This window comes from Haemaphysalis longicornis, unplaced genomic scaffold (genome assembly GCF_048455015.1).
Source record: "Haemaphysalis longicornis isolate Haplotype H1 unplaced genomic scaffold, Haemaphysalis longicornis Haplotype H1 scaffold_11, whole genome shotgun sequence".
Lineage (NCBI taxonomy): Eukaryota > Metazoa > Arthropoda > Arachnida > Ixodida > Ixodidae > Haemaphysalis > Haemaphysalis longicornis.
Genome location: NW_027526214.1, coordinates 34,438,714 through 34,450,445, shown reverse-complemented (window position 1 = coordinate 34,450,445; position 11,732 = coordinate 34,438,714). Strand labels below are relative to the sequence as shown.

The 11,732-nt window shown below is 50.8% G+C and overlaps 1 long non-coding RNA gene across 1 annotated transcript; it reads right to left on the bottom strand.

Annotated features, from left to right (window-relative positions):
- Positions 1–966: 966 nt before the first annotated feature.
- On the bottom strand, positions 967–6,126 carry LOC144160839 (uncharacterized). The gene is made up of 3 exons (XR_013320405.1): positions 5,998–6,126; positions 4,787–5,205; positions 967–1,756 (listed from the first exon to the last, which is right to left on the bottom strand). It is a non-coding gene; the product is annotated as an uncharacterized LOC144160839 (long non-coding RNA).
- Positions 6,127–11,732: the final 5,606 nt, after the last annotated feature.

The following is an 11,732-nucleotide window of genomic DNA, read 5'->3' as shown; positions in this document are numbered from 1 at the left end:
AACTATCCAGACACTCCTTGGCCTGTTTGCTCCAAATAATTTTTCAACAATGATTACATACTGTATCTCTTGTTAAGCTTGATCACGATAGCCGCTACTATCTGGTAAAGACTGAATAGCTCCTCCTTATTTGTTGCTAATTTTGTGGAGTAAAAATCCCACTAAGTGTCCGTTCTTTCATTGGGGTTCAGTGTAGCACAGAATATCCTCACTAGTAAACTCCACGAAGCCTTCTTTGGTCCTTTTAACTTCCGTTAGCCGTATTATATCCCATATAATTTCCGAGAGGTCTTCAAGTAGCGCAGCAACGCTTCTCTCGCTGAAACAGGCTGCGTGCGCATCGTAGTCAGTCCGGGCCCAGGGATTCTTAGCCCGTTCTGCTGTATCGCTATTCTGAGGGCAACCATTGCCCGGTGCTGAACAGTTGCTGGGAACTGAGGGGGCGAGAGTTGAGTGGGTCGATCGGAGGAGGAGGGGGCGGGGGGTTTGACCATAACCTACACCAAGGTGTCCAGATCCTCCTGTGGTGAGTTGAGGATGTTTGTGTCCCTAAAAACATCCTATCCTGGTTGAACCTTTCTAGTGTAGCCTCTTAGGTATCGGGAATGATTGTTCATTCCTGTGAGGCAGAACTCCTGCATGGGTAGGGCACGAGAGGGTTAAGTTGCCCGCGGACGGCGTTGCCCCACACGCCTGCAGTGATATTCAGCCATTGTTTTGCTTACAAATACGCGCGGTTCTGAAGCAACAACTGAGACGCTAGCTTACGAAAGAGAAATCCACTGACATCGGGCCATTCGAAAACTAAGTCAATGATGTGCTGAAGTGTATCGCTACCAAAATTACACATAAAGGACGCTAAAGGTTGTAGGTAATTCTTCCTACCGAGGGGGTTCAGGCACCAGCCTCGTCAAAAAGTTACGCACAGAACATTGCGAGAGGAACAAGGGACTTTACTGAAGCAGTGAGAACGAAATATAAAGGGCACAGAAAATACAATCACCAAAGCACATCACCAAAACACTGCAATGTCCGGAGGCTTATGGCACGACGGGACGGACGGCGACCGCTTGCTGGTGTGCGGGCTCCTCGAAGGTGGCTGGCGCTGGCTTGTCTCTTCTGGCCGGCGGCACTCCCTGGCGGCGACTCCCCCCGCTACCAAGCGCCGATGCGCTTATCTAGCGTGCACAAATCTTGACACGCCCCCCTCCATCGCACAGTCTTCCCGCCGTGCGTTCACAGATTGCAGGAGAGGTGGCACGCGGCAATTGCAATGCAGCGATGCGACAAGTGAGAGGGGAGAATCCCTACACTCCGCCCCCCCCCCCTCCTCTGAGAAATAAAACGTTCTTCGCACATTACCACGCGCGCACAACCCCACTCAAAACGTCTCTGTCTGGCCCACTAACTCAGCCACGAGGTCCCGCACGTCAACCTCGTGAGAGCAGTTCAGGCCTTCGTGCTGAAGTGGGCGAAGGTGAAGGCGTTACACTCGCAGGCTTCGGCGCCTTGGCTGGTGACAGTAGACGAAGTGGTTGCGGTATGGGAGGCATGCCCAACGACAAAGTGGGACGCCGGATGGCGTCGACGCGATGTTGCACGTAGCGCTCGGACCCGTCGCGGTTGCAGGTGGCCTAGGCTTAGTAGCGCCGCAACCAGGCCGCGGAGCTGCCTTGCTCGTGCTGCTCGAGGGGGTGGGCCGTCTTGGGTGCTGCGGGGCTGGTCTGAAGTTTCAGCACCTGGCCTGCGGCATGCTCTGGGAAAACAACGTTACCTGGACAGCGACATTTATATCACTCTAAAAGCAAGGATTACGTGGGAACTTTCACGCAACTCGTTGTTCGGGCGGGACTCTGTGGCTGGAGGCTGACAGTCTAGAACAATGCGATTGAGTGAGACCGGCAACGACAATTTCATACCCTTTATACCGCCCCCCCCATACTTTCTGAACATGGCTTTGTCAGCTGCGGTACTTGGAATTCGTCCATGCGGCCGACAAGCACCCCGGCAGGCAGCAGGCCTCATATGCAGTCAGGTTGGTTCGCACCTGAAAAAGAGCTTTCAGGCTGCCTGAAACATCCACATCATCTATGTTGCGCTCGTCACCGATGCTGGTTGATGCATTAGCATTCATCGGAAGTGACCACTCTTTAATGTACAGGGCCGTCCACGCTAGGTGCGAACACGGCGCAGCGTGGCCGTGCTCCGCAGAGCGCCAGCGCACAAGCCGCGGCCGCGCATCGAAGCTCAGCGGCGCAGGCTTACAGGGGTTTGGAGGGGGGTCTTCGTGTCGTCTGCTAGCGCGGGAGAGCGCCGTGCTTGCTTTGCTGTGAAGCTCGCCGAACTCTCGGCATGCTTGTAGCGTCCTAGCGCGCCGTGACGCGTTGCGGGAAAGCACACTTCACTCACTGCGGCGCGTTTGTAGTTTCTGCGTAAGCTAACTGAGCGCTTCCTTTTTTCCGTGCCACCATCCCAGTTCAATGCATGTATTGTTACAAACAGTTCAGGACTGGTTTGGTTGGGATTATGGGGTTTAATGCCGCAAAATGAGTCTGGCTATGAGATGATTCGTAGCTCTTTCCGGTACGCTTGGACTATCCGGTTTACCGTTGAAAGCGGCCGATTCGTCATTTTCGGATATCTGCCCCTGAGTGTAAGCTTGCAAGCTGAGATCGACAATTTTCCTTCTTTGGTCATCTGGAACACGTGACATCGCTGTCCTCCCGAACGTTCGTGGAAAAGGGGTGTAGCTCTGCTAGGTTGCAGCCGTTTTATTACCGAACAAATGAGGGAAACAAGAACAAAATAAAAAAGCACAAGCCTTAACTGAAATCCTCATAGCGTGACGTTGTGTCAGGCGATAAAAAAACCGCGAGTAAAACGTCGGGTGGCTTCAGCGTTCACAAAGAATGGGACCATATTTCCCTCGGACAAAGCCGAGAGTTAGCTTAGAAATAAGTTTCAACTCGCCCGCAGATAAGACACTGCCATGCCCGTGGTAGCAAAAGCCGCCATAGCGCGCTTTAGAGCGATCTAGGGAAGCGAGAACGCGAAGGCGGGCGAGGCGACAGGCTTCTTCCGGGGAAGGAGGGGAGGCGGGGGGCACACCCGAAGTTTGAAGAATAGTGGCTAAGATTGAGCGTAGGTAGAGTATAAAGAAGGATTGATTTAAAGCAGTCGTTACGTGTCGTGCAGTACCGGAATGGAAAGTGAATGAACTACAGTAATCTGTCACAATCTTTGCGATTGGATTGAAGTAATATTGAACATACTGGTCATTTTTCTGTTCGTGGCGTTGATAGGCCATGCGTTTTGGAATGGTAAAAAGAAGGACGCAGAAGTGATGGACCGCAAGAACAGAGAAGCTGTTACACAACGGTGGGGCATGGAACTAGTGACCATAGCTTCATTACTCACATAGGCCCGTTGCGGGGAAGTACGAATCAGAACAGAAAAAAATCTACGCAGCAGGTGGCAAGAAAGGGTAGGTAGAGCCCCTGTGTCTCAAAAATTATCCAGGTATGTGCTTCGCAACTAATGATATATGAATTATAACGCAGCAGGCTACAGTGGGACCAGCAGACTCTGCCGGAGAGTGGGATGATCGTGCTGGATGCGTGAGACCCGCTTGCTGGGCGGCTGCTTGAACTATCTCGACAATGGGCGATGATCTTGTAAAAAAATTGAAAAAGCTTGCCCAAGGTTACACAGGGCTTGATCCATAGCGAAGCCGAAGGATTTCTTGCAATATAATCACTGAAAGACACACCACCACGCATTGCATTAGCTTTGAAATTGTTTATTTACATGGCCTGTCGCCGCTTTCCACTTCGGTAGTAGCAGTCACCGTCATATCCATCTTCTTTCTCATGCAGGACAGCCGGGCCCGATACGTTTTGTCGGCCGGTTTGCCCATTTCGCCCAAAATGGAATGCGTCAGGACGCGCTAAAACCGGCGACAAGCGCCTTCGCCAAATGGGCGTCTGTAGAGCAAGCTGTATTATCCCCCTCTCCCCCCCCTCCCCCCCCCGTTGAGGTGCAGACGCACGCGAACTTTTTCCTTGGTAATTATTTTGCGAGTGCCAGGCGCAATCCTGGACTTCTCCAAGCGCTCGTCGTGAGGCGAGGGCCGACATCAGCGGTAAACTGTGGGACTAACCATGCCCCGAAGTTTGCTGATGACACCGCACACCGCAAACATTTACGGCCTGCAACAACAGCACCGCTGTTAAACAATCCTACAGTTATCGAGACCGATGTCGCGGGATCAAAACCCAGCCGCATGTTGCCAAAATTCTATGGATGCGAAATGCACGGACCCTCATGTGCTGCATAATGCCAGTGCACATTAAATAAATCTGGGTGGTCAAAATTATCCGCAGCTCTCCTCTTCATTAAATAAAAAAATCAGTCGAGAAATGTTTGAAACAATATATGCATTGAACTGGGATGGTGGCACGGAAAAAGAGAAGCGCTCAGTAGTCTTACGCAGAAACTACAAACGCGCCGCTGTGAGCAAAGTGCGCTTTCCCGCAACGCGTCGCGGCGCGCTAAGACGCTACAAGCGTGCCAAGAGTTAGGCGTGCTTCACAGCAAAGCAAGCACGCCGCGCTCCCGCGCTATAGCAGTCGACACGAAGCCCCGCCTCCAAGCCCCCGTGCGCCTGCGCCGCTGAGCTTCGATGCGCGGCCGTGGCTTGTGCGCTGGTGCTCCGCGGAGCAAGGCCACGCTGCGCCGTGTTCGCACCTAGCGTGGACGGCCCTGTACATTTCAGCGATAAACTCACCAGTATTCAGTCTGGGTCCGTCTGGGACCGGGTGGCTTTCAGCTGCGTAGCCCATGGTGTGCGAGACCGGTTGGACTCCGGCCCCGTAGCTCACGTTGGCAGAGACCGGGTGGCCTCCGGCCCAGTAGCTCGCGTCGGCAGACACCGGGTGGCCTTTTATTATGAGGACCATGGGTTGAACCAGGGCGCATGGGGCAGCACTTTAGTGAGGCTGCGTAATGCTGCTCGGGATTGGGCGGACCGGAAAAGCAGGTGGGTCTGTCGCAAGGGAGCGCTTGCTCCGGCCGCCACTGAGCACCATCCGCAGTCTCATCCGCTGCAGGCCGAGAAGCGGGCTCAACCCGGAGATGGTCACCATCGGGAGCTGCAGGGCTCGCCCCGCCCTCGTCAGTGCTTTGCTGAAAAGCTGTGCCTGCAAACTTCGCAATAGAATTCCGAGCTCGCTCAAGTCAGCCGCCAGGGCTTCCCGCTCGAATGGAGGAAGATCAAACATGTTGGTCAGTCATGAAAAGCGGTTCTTCTAGTTGGAGGGTTATGCCGAAAACAAAAAGGAACCGTGTATTTAGGAGTGCGCAAGGCGAAGATTGCATTTTGGGCAATTATGCAAAGAATTGTAGTACCGGCATTTTTGAAGCTTAGCCGTACTGTGCATAACCTAAGGATAAAGGATGCTACCGTATAAACCGAGTACGCACCAGCGCAAAGCCCACTGCGGGAAATGCTTATCAGTTGCGGCGCTGGCCGGGAAACTGGACATTCGGTGCCGCGGAAAGGAAAGCTGTGCAGTGCGCAGGTTCGTTGAAAAGAAATGAACTCGGGCGAAAGAGCTACAACATTATGCCCGGCTTTCAGATCCTTTAGCGCAGGCCGTAACAGCAACAAAATACATTTCGCTAAGCTTAAGTTCTCAGTTCCAAAAACAGCTGCGACTTGCAAATCAAATGCCCGAAATGTTTACTCGCAACCTGCTCCTCTGCGTAATCGACTTGCTGACAAAGAACTGCGCCAGCCTAAATACACGTTGGGTGCTATGTAGGTAATTCTGCCTACCGAGGGGGGTTCAGGCACGAGCCTCGTCAAAACATTACGGCACAGAACATTGCGAGAGGAACAAGGGACTTTACTGAAACAGTGACAACGAAATATAAAGGGCACAGAAAATACATTCACCAAAGCACATCACCAAAACACTTCAATGTCCGCAGGCTTACGGCATGACGGGAGGGACGGCGAGCACTTGCTGCCGTGCGGGTTCCTTGAAGGTGGCTGGCGGTGGCTGCTCTCTTCAGGCCGGCGGCACTTCCGGAAGGCTACTCCCCCTACTAAAACGCGCCGCTGCGCTTATCTAGCGCGCACAAAACCGGCCAGGCCCCCCTCTGTCGCACAGTCTTCCTGGCGTGCGTTCACAGATGGCAGGAGCGGTGGCGGGTGGTAATTCGAATGCAGCGACGCGACAGGACACATCTTTTACGCCTTTGGGATCAGCGTCATGCGCTTATGCGCCGATGGAAGCGTAATAAGCGCAATCGCTCCCTCAAAGCACGCATCGATGCTCTCACAATCGAGGCTCGAGAATATGCGCGCACTCTTGAAACATCCAACTGGCTGTCCTCTGTGACTCTCTGAGTGGAACACTGCATACAACTCGGATTTGGCAACTTATCCGTTCCATGTCCGGGCAGGCACGGCGATCCACGCACATCACATCGTTGCGGTTGCAGACAGGGTCTTAGCTTGGCTGATTTGGCTGACGAACTTCAAGCTTCCTTCTTTCCTTTTCCTTCTTTGCCTCCGCCGCCTCATCCTGTCACTTGTCCCACTCAAGAACCTATTGACGCAGATTTTACATTCGCTGAACTCCGCGCTGCACTCACAGATTGCAAACGACACACAACACCAGGACCGGCCTGATTACATACTCCCACTTAAGGAACCTTCCGGACTCCGCTCTAGAAATTCTTCTACATTTCATCAATGAAGCATGGCGAACAGGCTGTATCCCCCCTGAGTGGAAGACTGCTAACATCCGTCCTATTCCAAAACCAGGCAAATCACTTGCTTTGAACAGTCTACGCCCAATTTCACTTACGTCCTGTTTTGGAAAACTGATGGAGCGTATGGTCCTGCATCGTCTCACTTGGCTTCTTGAACATAGCCAATTCTTTGACTGGACTATGACTGGGTTCCGCGCTCAGAGGTCAACACAGGATACAATGCTGCGAATCCAACAAGAGGTGTACGCATATCCGAGCGCAGCCCAACTTAGAGCAATCGTGAGTCTAGACTTCCAAAAGGCGTTTGATGCAGTTTCGCACTCTGCAATTCTTGAGCAAATCCGGATACTTACGCCTAGCTCCCGACTGTACAACTACATCCACAATTTTCTGACCACACGACTACACTCTTTGGTATTAGAGGACTACCGCCAAACCCCCTGGACTCCTACCAGAGGAGTTCCTCAGGGATCTGTCCTTTCCCCTACTCTGTTCAATTTAGCACTTCGCCCCCTGCCTCGTATGCTACATTCCGTTCCTAATCTCTCGTTTGGACTGTACGCCGATGACATAACCCTTTGGTGTTCTACCGGCAGCCCAGCTGCACTGTCCGACACACTTCAGGCTGGAATTGATGCGGTCCAATCGTTCGGGTCAAGCGTAGGTCTCACACTATCTCCGCAGAAGTCTGAGTACCTCGTGGTCACTGATGAGCGTTTGCGGGCTAAAGCTAGCGACCAACGCTTTCAAGTAGAACTCGTGATTGATGACATTCCTCTTCCACGTAAGGCCTGGCTGCGCGTCCTCGGCTTCGATCTATAGGATAATGGGAAGGCCTTAAAGTGGCTCAATCGATGTAAGGCTCAAATTACCCAACTAACTCACATAATCGGCAGGCTGACCCGACGTCGCCAAGGCCTACGAGAACACGATATTACGCGACTTGTGAACTCTCTAATATATACTCGCGTTCATTACCCACTGCCGTACGTAAAATTAACGTCATCGCAGCGATCCCAGCTTGAGCGGCTCCTCCGGCCTGCCACCCGCCTGGCTCTAGGCGTACCTAGATATACCCCCCTCGCTAAGTTGGAGGCTGCTCAGCCGTTCGCATCATTGTCAGATCAAGTTGATCTTCATTTGGCGGCACAACACACTCGTCTCCAGCTTACTTGCAATGGGCGTCTTCTCCTATCCTCACTTCATTACGAGGTAGCTTCGTTACCCGAAATTATAGCGACATACCCCTCTTGGTATCCACTCCCTCGCATAACAGTTCCTACCATTCCAATCAATGTATCCGCAACCTCGCATGCAGGACTTCGTCGAGCTCGAATATGCACTCTTCGCTGCCGCTATGGTGATCTATTAACAGTGACGTACACAGATGCCTCCTTCTCATCCAAAGATGCACGCGGGGTCACAGTAGTTGTTCCTCCTACCCACCCGCCCTTGCAGAAAAGATACTCGGCCGTTCCTTCCGTCCTGTCTCTAGAGGGTCAAGCAATAACTGACGCAATCTTATCGTTAGCCACTCCTGGTAACCACGTGATCCTCAGCGACAGTCAGGATGCTCTGCGCTTGTTCCACGAGCAGACGCTTCCCATCAATATTATGCATGCACTCCACACTCATCTGGCCAAACACACTGGTACTAGCTACGTGCTGGACTGGGTTCCTGGTCACGCAGGCGTTCCGGGCAACGAGCTGGCGCATCAGCTCTCCCGTGCTCCGTCCCAACCGGGAGACTTGGAGACGCCCTGGCCAAATCCTTTCCACCCACCCACGCAAGCGCGACAAGCCCGTCTCCATCGACGCCATACTGTGCAACAGTTAATCAGGGATAGGCAGACTCTTCCGTCTCCCTCTCACCTGTTACCCCGGGCAGATGCTTGTCTTATCCGGCAAGCGCAAACGGACAGCCTTCCAACTCCGCGCATATTGCATCGACTACAAGGCCATCGCAGCCCTGCGCGGTGCTCCAAGTGCTCTGGCTTTCCCAATACGCCGCATGTTCTTTGGGGCTGTTCTGGTTCGAAACCATCACTCGCAATTTATCTTAAATCCCTTACACCTCCTCCCTCTTCTCTCCAAGACTGGCTCGCGCCACCGGAGGGAACACACTGAGTGGCCTGGTGGCGAGCTTTCGTGGCTCACGTTCGTCAGGTTCTCCCGTCTGTATAGATAATTTTGTCCCTTTCAGAACCCCGGACTTTGGGGTCTTTTTCTTTGTTTTTTGTGTGTCAATAAAGTTTACCAACAAGAACAACAGGTCAGACGGGAGAATCCCTACAAGGTGCAGTGGGTCTTTTCTCTACTTTGACCCGCTGCGTTGGCTCAGTGGCTAAGGCGTTGCGCTGCTGAGCACGAGGTCGCTGGTCCGATTCCCGGCCGCGGCTGTCGCTTTTCTGATGGAGGCGAAAACCAAAAATGCCCGTGTGTACGAGATTTCGGCGCACGTTAAAGATCCCCAGGTGGTCAACATTAATCTGGAGCCCTCTACTACGGCGCCCCTCATCGCCTGCGTTGCTTCTGCGCGTTAAACCTTACAACATTTCAGTCTTTCTTCACTCTGAACACTCTTCTAGGCCCAAGAATTGTTCACCGGCATAAAGGTGCCCTTTGGCCACGGCTGCGCAAACGTTAGGCAGCCCTGAGCTCTACAAAATTTGAAAATCTTGTGTCCGCGGCAGGGGTTTGAAAACATTATTCGCGTATTTTCTACATAAAAGTCGATTACACATTCAGGTATCCCTTGCGCGGGTGGGTACAGCCAGTGGTTGGAGTTTTTTGTGAACCGAGGGTTTGTCGTCTTATCCGAATTTTGGCGATGTTAGCTGTGTCGCCAGTAGTTGCCTCTGTACTCCAAGATTTGTGTGGGTACGACGGTTGCCACGTAGCACTCAAACTATTTAGAGTTCTCTCATTCTTAACCCAGTATCCAATGTCTTGGAAGGTATTCTTTCATTTTCGAACGATCTTTCGATCCTACCCAGCCAAAATTGTTTTTTTTACGGACGTATTCTTGCAACTGGCCTGGTTAGCCTTGCGACTACTGCGGTTAGTTTGCATGGAAATTCGACGAGTGCTGGTATTTTTTCGGCTTTTCGTTGTTTTTATTTTCCGTTCAGATGCTTTGGAAGTGTTGTTTACGTATTTCAAATGTGTAGAGGCAACGCCAGCTGAGGTAATGGCTCAACCTGCTATTTTTGCACCGGCAGCCGATTATTGGTACTCTTATCGGCTGTTTCTTAGCCTCGCTTTAAGGCCAAGCGCGATTGTTATTTCGAACTTTTTCGTTTTTAGGTCGCTTTCGAGGCAACACACGTATTCTTGGAGCAATATGAACTGTTTACAGATCCCGTCAGGTGAATTACTCGTTTATTCTGCGATTTGCACCGGAAGCTTGCCGATTAGAGGTAAATGACAATGGTTTGTTTACGTTTGAAATGTTCGCCGTAAATTTACCGAAAATGCGCCTAACGAGCTAATTTAACATGCAAAAGTATCCGAAGCTGCCTGCTATAACGCAGGTGTGGCCTAATGGAGGCCACAATGTCGCGGACGTTAGCTAGATTTATTTTACTTGCGTTAAGACCTAGCTCGACCCAGCCAACCCCACGTCAAAAAAAGAAAAATGAAGGGTTCTTTTAACAATATTATAAGTGCTAGTTGGTTAAACTTTAGTATAAAGGTGATCTAGAAGGGTATGGAGGAGTTATGAACGTTGCAAAAAAGGCATATGCACCAACCACCAGCTATGAGGTTGAAGCCGAAGGTAGCTTTACGGCGATGTCGAATCAACAATGAAGAAGGAAACAGCAGCTTACGATTGCGAGGGGAGACCTTAATGCAAATGTCCCTAAGAAGCAAATGGAAGAAAGGTGAGTAGAAAGTTTGCGAACAGATAATCGCTAGAATCGAAGAGGTACACTAGTTGGACTTGCAGAGAGAAATATTCTCACATTCACAAACACATCCTCTTACAAACAAAAGAACACGAATTGGACGTAGAGGAATTCGATAGTGAGAAAAAACGAAATTTATTTCTTTTAAGTGTTAACCTAGCTATGGTTGAAAGCCTAAATGGGCTAATTAATATTTCGAGCTACGATCAAATTATGGTTAAATGCAAGCTACGGCTGAACCTCGAATGGGAAAGGAAGAAACTCGTCCAAGCTAAAACACCCCACAAGAAGTCAGGTAGAGGCTGATCGCAGGAGTTTAAAACATCTATTCAAAACAAATTCGCACTTCTTAGCCAACAGAACCAGGCAGTCTAGTCAGGGTAAAGGACAATCTGCCACCAGGACCCAGTCAAACAGAAGCAAATGTGGGACAGGCAAAAAAGAGAAATCAAACTGGAAAATTAACTTTAAAAACGAGGAAACTAATCCTAATGTAAGAACATCAAATCGTCAAGTACGGCCGATCGGATTCAATTGGCCGAGTTGTCCAAAGTAATTAACAGAAATAAAATAAAAGACATTCGTGCTCATGACATGGCAGTCATCCAGGAAACACCGCAAATAGGGGGAAGCTTGAAAGCAACTAAGACAAAGCTAGCTATTGCCAAAGACGCACGCACTTAGAGACAAACCCGGTAACATAACGCACAACATAGACGAGATAATCAAAGTAGCAGAACTATTTCACAGCCCACTGAATGAAAGCTGCGTTATACCAGGGGATGCTGCTGAGCGTACAATCTTACCTTGCGACTTACCGTGCCACTAATAACTTAGGAGGACGTAACAAAGGCTCTCAAGGTCATGAAAAGAAAAACAAAGCTTCAGGTGGTGACGGCACAATCAGAATTTTGAATGAGTGCAGAGATATTTCACTGAAAAACGTTGTACTCTTTTCAGAATACTTGAAGACTCAACAACGGCCCATACAATGGACACATTCCAAAATTATTCTGCTTCAAAAAAGGGGATCCCAAGAACATC